This window comes from Pogoniulus pusillus, chromosome 26 (assembly GCF_015220805.1).
Source record: "Pogoniulus pusillus isolate bPogPus1 chromosome 26, bPogPus1.pri, whole genome shotgun sequence".
Classification (NCBI taxonomy): domain Eukaryota; kingdom Metazoa; phylum Chordata; class Aves; order Piciformes; family Lybiidae; genus Pogoniulus; species Pogoniulus pusillus.
The window spans coordinates 9,239,412-9,246,294 of NC_087289.1; the positions used below are offsets into that span (position 1 = coordinate 9,239,412).

The 6,883-nt window shown below is 42.4% G+C and overlaps 1 long non-coding RNA gene across 1 annotated transcript in view; it reads left to right on the forward strand.

Moving 5' to 3' along the window:
• The window catches only part of LOC135187018 (uncharacterized), a 49,687-nt gene that overhangs the window by 22,048 nt on the left and 20,756 nt on the right, over window positions 1–6,883 (forward strand). The gene's annotated exons all lie outside the window — the stretch shown is intronic.

The following is a 6,883-nucleotide window of genomic DNA, read 5'->3' on the forward strand; positions in this document are numbered from 1 at the left end:
TCTGTCTTTACTTAGACATGTTCTGTTCTTCTTGGTGCCTCTCAGCTCCTGATAATTTGCCTACAATTTTGTGAGTTTTTTTTTGGTCAAAACGTAAGAGTCCAGAATTAAGTTCTTTGGCTAAGACTTCACGAGTGCCAAGTAGCAAAGAATAATTACCTTGCACATTTCATGCGTGACAGACAAAACTGGCACTTCTGCCACAACACTACATTGTTGTGTAGTGGCACTTCAGGTCAAGTACAGGCACTTCAGGTCAAGTTTCCCCTAGTCATACTACACAGTGCATCACCATGTGCCCACTTTCAGTACCACCTCCTTGAATCTTGGCCATCTTTCCAATTTACCAGGATCATTTTGGATCTTATTTCTGGCTTCAAAACTGCTGTTACCATTGATAGTTGAATGTAGGCTGCAAATTTTACATGAGTACTCTTTTCCATCATTTAAGTAAATGAAAGCACTGGCAGACCTCTGTCTGAAATACCTTCCTAGCTTTAGAGCAAAGTATTACATCTTCTAGGAAAGTGTATTTTTCAGCCACTTTGGTAGTACCATTGATTAGTGATAGTGCATATTTTCTCACCTTGCTGATATGGATGCTGTTTAGCTTTACCAGGACTAACATAGGTACTGCCTTCTGTATCTCTTATTCACTAAACAGTGATTCTGTCAAAGAACACATTGGGGCTTTTATGGATATTTTTTTTTTCTTGCCTCATTTCAGATAGTCAGAAGCAAAATACTGTAACAAAATCACAGCCTTTGTTTTGTTCCAAAGTTTCCTTTCTAAGAAGGTCATCAGACTGTTGGAGCGAGTCCACAGAAGGGCCACAAAGATGATCAGAGGGCTGGAGTAGCTCTGATGTGAGGACAGGCTACAAGAGCTGGGACTCTTCAGCCTGGAGAAGAGAAGGCCTCGAGGAGACCTTGCAGTAGCCTTCCAGTATCTGAAGGGGGCCTATAGGAAGGCTGGGGAGGGATTATTTACAAGGTCTTGTAATGACAGAATGAAGAGTAATGGGTTTAAACTGGAGGAGAGGAGATTTAGACTAGAAGTTAGGAAGAAGTTCTTTACAGTGAGGGTGGTGAAACAATGGCACAGGTTGCCCAGGGAGATTGTGGATGCTCCTTCCCTGGAGTTGTTCAAGGATAGGTTGGATGAGGCCTTGAGCGACCTGTTCTAGTGGGAGATGTCCCTGCCTATGGCAGGGGGTTGGAACTAGATGATCTTTGAGGTCCCTTCCAACCTAAACCATTCTATGGTTCTATGATTCTGTGCTATAGTTGCAGCAAATAAGATGAAGGGTCTGATAATGTCATTGTTGTGCCACTGCAGGTGATTGTAGATACGAACAAGAAAATATTTCCAAGTGCCTGTGTAACTACCCACGTAACAGGTTTAATGCACTCACGCAGGCTGGTTTTGTCAGAATTAATTTACATTTTGTATATCTCAGAGTCTCACATGAAAAGGTATTTTAATCATGATTTGTAATACAATTTGACGAGATCATAAGGATTGACTTTGGAAGGAATTCTAATTAATTTCTGTCTCCCATAATGGTTCATGAAGGAGAGGCAAAAATAGATGAAATCACATAGCACATAGGTTTTCTCCCTGCCTTGTGACTACTAATAGATTTTTTTTTTCAGTGGAACACCTGTGAAGAAGGGAAAAGAGCTCAGGTCACAGAGTCATAGAGTCACAGGATCAAGTCAAGGTTAGAAGGGACCACAAGGATCATCTAGTTCCAAATCCCCTGCCATGGGCAGGGACTCCCTCCCCTAGATCAGGCTGGCCAGAGCCTCATCCAGCCTGGCCTTAAATACTTCAAGGGACAAAGCCTCAACCACCTCCCTGGGCAACCCACTCCAGGCTGTCACCACTCTCATGGTGAAGAACTTCCTCCTCACTGTTCAGTCTGAACCCACCCATCTCCAGCTTCACTCCACTCCCCCTAGTCCTCTCACTACCTGATAGCCTAAAAAGTCCCTCCTCAGCTTTTCTGTAGGCCTCCTTCAGGTACTGGAAAGCCACAATAAGGTCACCTCAGAGCCTTCTCTTCTCCAGGCTGAACAGCCCCAACTCTTTGAGTCTGTCAGACATCTACTTAAGAAGCAAGAATTTCATTCCATGCACCATCTTAAACTTCCTTCTGCTCTTTTATGTTGACTTGTATTCTTCCCTTTCCTTGATCCAAGAACATTTCCTCAAACTGCCTTCAATAATGCAGAACATTGTTTGAGGGAAGATTTTTCTTCTTTCTTCTGTTGAAAGAACAATGAAAAAGGTTGAGTAACCCTCAGGCAAGTGCATTTTAAGGAGCATCTTAGAAGACTGAGAGGAACAAGCACTGTAACACTTGCTGCTGAGTCACTTCTTCCTACCACACAGGGCAACTTCATGAAACCAGAAAGCTTGTCAAAGTCAAGGCCATGCTTCACTGCTATAGCACATCTATTTGGGATCTCATCAGAAGGCTTCTCGACAGATCTTTGGGGAGAAGACAAGATAATTAAGGAACTGGCTTTAGAATGTGAGCTGTTAACTTCCACACTGAACTCAGTGGAGCAGGCAACTTGTAAATGTCACCGTCAAACCAGATATTTATTGGTTTGAACTGACACACTCTAACTTCTCCCTAAGTAGTGAGAAAATATTTCCTATCACTTGAGACATTTAAAGTGCAGCAGATTGAACGTGGCCAGAAAAAAACATTCTCTGGAGCTGAATGCTCTTATGGCAGTGAGGGGAGTGAGGAGATGAACATTTGGGGGTTTTATTTTGTGGTTTTGTTCTGCTACCACCTTCAGGATGCTGTTGGCTGCTTCTACAATCACATTCATTTTCCAGAGTGCTATGGGGTAAGTGGACAACTCGACTCATACAGTAATGAGTACATGGAGAATTGGATGACCTAGTGGCCAGAGCACAAAATAATGGGGCCACTTTAATAAATAAATAAATAAATAAATAGATTCCCCTCCTTGCTTACCAGCTGTGTGGCGAGAGAAACCAATCATAGACTCATTCTCAAACTGTCTAGATGAAAAAGACCTACAGGCTACTTTGCTTATTGCCATAACTCTCTGGAATTGCTTCCTGCCATTTATTTGAGTACTCTATTCAGGCTAATTTGCTATAACTTTCTACTAGAAAGCTATTCCATACCCTGATAAATCTCATCTCTGGCTTTTCCCCTACTCCCATCCTGCAAAGCTCAGTCTGTAGTTTGCTTTGTGCATTTTGATTCTGAATCAGAGGTGCCTGAAATATTTAAAGGCTAAGGACCTCAGCAGGCACTGGAGAATGCTGTCCAGACTTTCCCTGTCATTTTCTTTGCTTTGTGGATGAACTGACATTTTAATAACTACATTTCAGACAGGCAAGCAAAAATGATCTGTTTGATAAGATGTCATGCCTTTATCTTCTGGAGATAAGGACTTTTTTACCAAGAGCTTGGGAAAGTATTATTTAATAAGCAGGGAAAAAAAGTGCCTTGTAACACGTTGATTCTAACATACTGGACAATAAAAAAACCCTTTATGGAACAGTGAGAAGAAATAGAGTTTTAAAATAACCTTCTCAAAGGGATGATCCATTCAGGCATGCAGACATGCTCATGGGCCAAGGAGATGTTGAAATGGTTGAAGCTCCATTCTGCAGCACAGACACCAGCCCAGACTCATGTACCCCGTATCTTGGGTGCTGCACTTAGGTCCTGTCATTACATGCTGCATTGTTTTGATCCTAGGTAACCTGTGTATTAACCTGTGTTACATGTATATGTATTTATGTATCTAGTCAATGCTGTGATGATCCCAGAGGAGATAGTCTACACCTGTAAAGTAGGACATGGCCTAGATATCTTTCTTTAGTTGTTCAGCATTCCTATAGGGAATACATATTACTACATCACCCATTAGTGAAATGTGAAACATAGAATCAGTCAGAGTTGGAAGGGACCATGAGGATTATTTGGTTCCAACTCCCCTGCCACGACCAGGGACGCCTCACGCTAGATCAGGCCGTCTAGAGCCTCATCCTGCCTGGCCTTAAACATCTCCAGGGATGGGGCTTCCACCACCTCCCTGGGCAATTCATTCCAGGGTCTCCCCACCCTCATGGTGAACAACTTCTTCCTAACACCCAGTCTGAATCTACCCATTTCTAGCTCTGTTCCATTCCCCCCAGTCCTATCACTACCTGACATCAAAAAAATTCCTCCCAGCTTGCTTGTAGCCCTCCTTAAGATTCTGAAATGCCACAATAATGTTCATATCTGATTCTGTAAATGCACACTCACTTATGTGACCTTGGCCATGCCACCTCAGCCCCTACTGAAACACATGAGAACATTTCTGTCCTTTAGAGAGGAACTGAATCAGCCTCAATTGGAAGAGAAAATCGAAATCAAAGCTATTGAGGGGTAGGAGCAGAAGCGTCCTAGGTTAGAAGATAGTTTGGAATGTCCTCTTCCATTTCAGTATTAATTGTATATTGAAACTAAAATGTTTGGCCACTCTTATGCAGAGTTTTGATCTAGAATTAGTAATTTTCAAATGTTGTAGCCTTAACACAGATATGGAATCCTGCATTTATCTTTTAGAGACATTGTCAAGGTTTCCTGCTAAAAGACATAAAGAGAGCACCATATTCCTGAGCAAGTGGTGATGAAGGTGAGCTGTGCTAGCAAAAAATAGCACTTTTTTTTTGTGTCCATCATCAGTTTTGTTCCCTCTCTTGGTTATCTTTTTATTCCACAGAAGCTCGGTGTTAGCAGCCTGGAGCAATCTCTGTGTGCCCTTTCAAACAGAAAACAAAATCTTGATTTGTATCCTTATGTAGCACAGGCCAAGCTGAAGTGAGAATTTATTTCTTGAAGACAAGAGATTTAATGTGAAAGGTAATCCTCAAAAGTTTCACAGTTTCAGTTGTCTTGATAAGCAACTAAGAAATGTATCTTCATATTCAAATGGGTCTATCCTGCCTGGCTTTGAGAGCTGCAAAGTCAACAAACGGCAGGGAGGGAAGGTTCTGTGCAGAGGTCCCTTTCTTTAAGGCCAGAACACATATTAGAAATACTAAAGTAAGACTAATGCAATAATCATTGAATCCACAGGTTCAGTATCTCTACATTGCTCTGTGGTCCAGAAGTCTGCCCAGCTCAGTTCCTGCTGATCCTTCCTTTGCAGTCATAGAATTGGTCAGGGTTGGAAGGGACCACAAAGATCATCTAGTTCCAAATCCCCTGCCGTGGGCAGGGACTCCCTCCCCTAGATCAGGCTGGCCAGAGCCTCATCCAGCCTGGCCTTAAATACTTCAAGGGACAAAGCCTCAACCACCTCCCTGGGCAACCCATTCCAGGCTCTCACCACTCTCACGGTGAAGAACTTCCTCCTCACGTCCACTCTGAACCTACCCATCTGCAACTTTGCTCCATTCCCCCTAGTCCTCTCACTCCCTGTGAGCCTAAATGTCCCTCCTCAGCTTTTGTGTAGGCCCCCCAGTTCCCTGATTTTGAGACCCCCAGTTCCCCCTGAGCTTCATGGTGTGTATTAGTAAGCAAACCAAAAAGAGCAGTATTCACCAGTCCTTTAGAACATTACAAAAAATAATGTCAACAAAACTGTTTATCAGAAAGTTAAGAGTCCATCTTCAGTTGTCTTGGTTATGTATTTGTTCCTAATCTTAATTAATATAATTCCTGAACCTTGAAATGAGTTCAGCAACAGACAGAGGACACAGGGAGTAAGTAGCATGGGCGTCACCTTATTGTTTGGAGTGCTGACAGCTGCCTAAAAGAATGCTGCACTGAGGAGTCTCCCTGACATGAAAAAGAGACCCACAGAAAAACATTTACTATCCAACGAGGATGTGGCCATGAAATAACTCATGAAGACCTTTGTTAATTTGATACTTCGACCCCTGTTCACCAAGCTGCTGGATAAGAAAAGAACTGCTCATAAGCCTTTTTGAAGCACCATTCTTCCCTAAGAGCAGTGCACTCAAACGTATGGGATAAGGCAGTGAAAGGATGGATTAGTACGTGACCTAACAATTACATGGACAAAAGAGGGGAAAAACCAGTGCACCACCTTTCTGTAAGTTCCATTTATCCATGAAATAACAACTGCATTGGTATTTGCATTTCCATTACACACAACAGCCTACCTTCTGACTTAGCAGCACGACGGCACTGGTTTATTTATTTGAGGTGGATGGTTTGCTTTTCACGCTATGGCCAGCTGGTAGAAAAACAGGATTCAATAATGGGAACATTTCACACTAAATAAATTGCATTAATACAACAGTATAAAAGCTGTGCTCAGCAGTTTCTCTAGGACAAGGTCTGCTCTAGAACTAGGCATGCAGCTTTCTAAAGGCTCACTTGGAGAACAATGAAGGTTACATTTCATTATATGAAATAATACTCCAAAATAGATGGTGAATTTCCACTTAGGATATTTGATATAGGAAAAGAGCTAGAGAACACAAAGTGTAGGAACCTAGTTAAGTCATTAGTTATGTGAGCACTGATCTAAAGCATCGTCAATCAGATAAACACAAAGGAGGGGGGGGGTTAAGCTTGAGAAGGTCTTGAAACGCTCTCATGGAGAAGAAGAATACTGTATTCAAAGATGAGAACATTGAAGACTCCAGCCAAGAATGTGATCCAAAACCGATACCAGGTGAACAAAATGTAGAGAGGGCAGAGTGAGAAAGACGTTGGGAAGACCCCAAAAAGTGACCACCAGGTGGCAATGAGCACATGTAAAGAGGTGGGGCATTATGGAAATGAGTTCCAGGAACTGATTGCAGTAACTCCACCTATTCCCAGAACTAATTGTAATAACCCTGCCCCTGTACTGAATATCT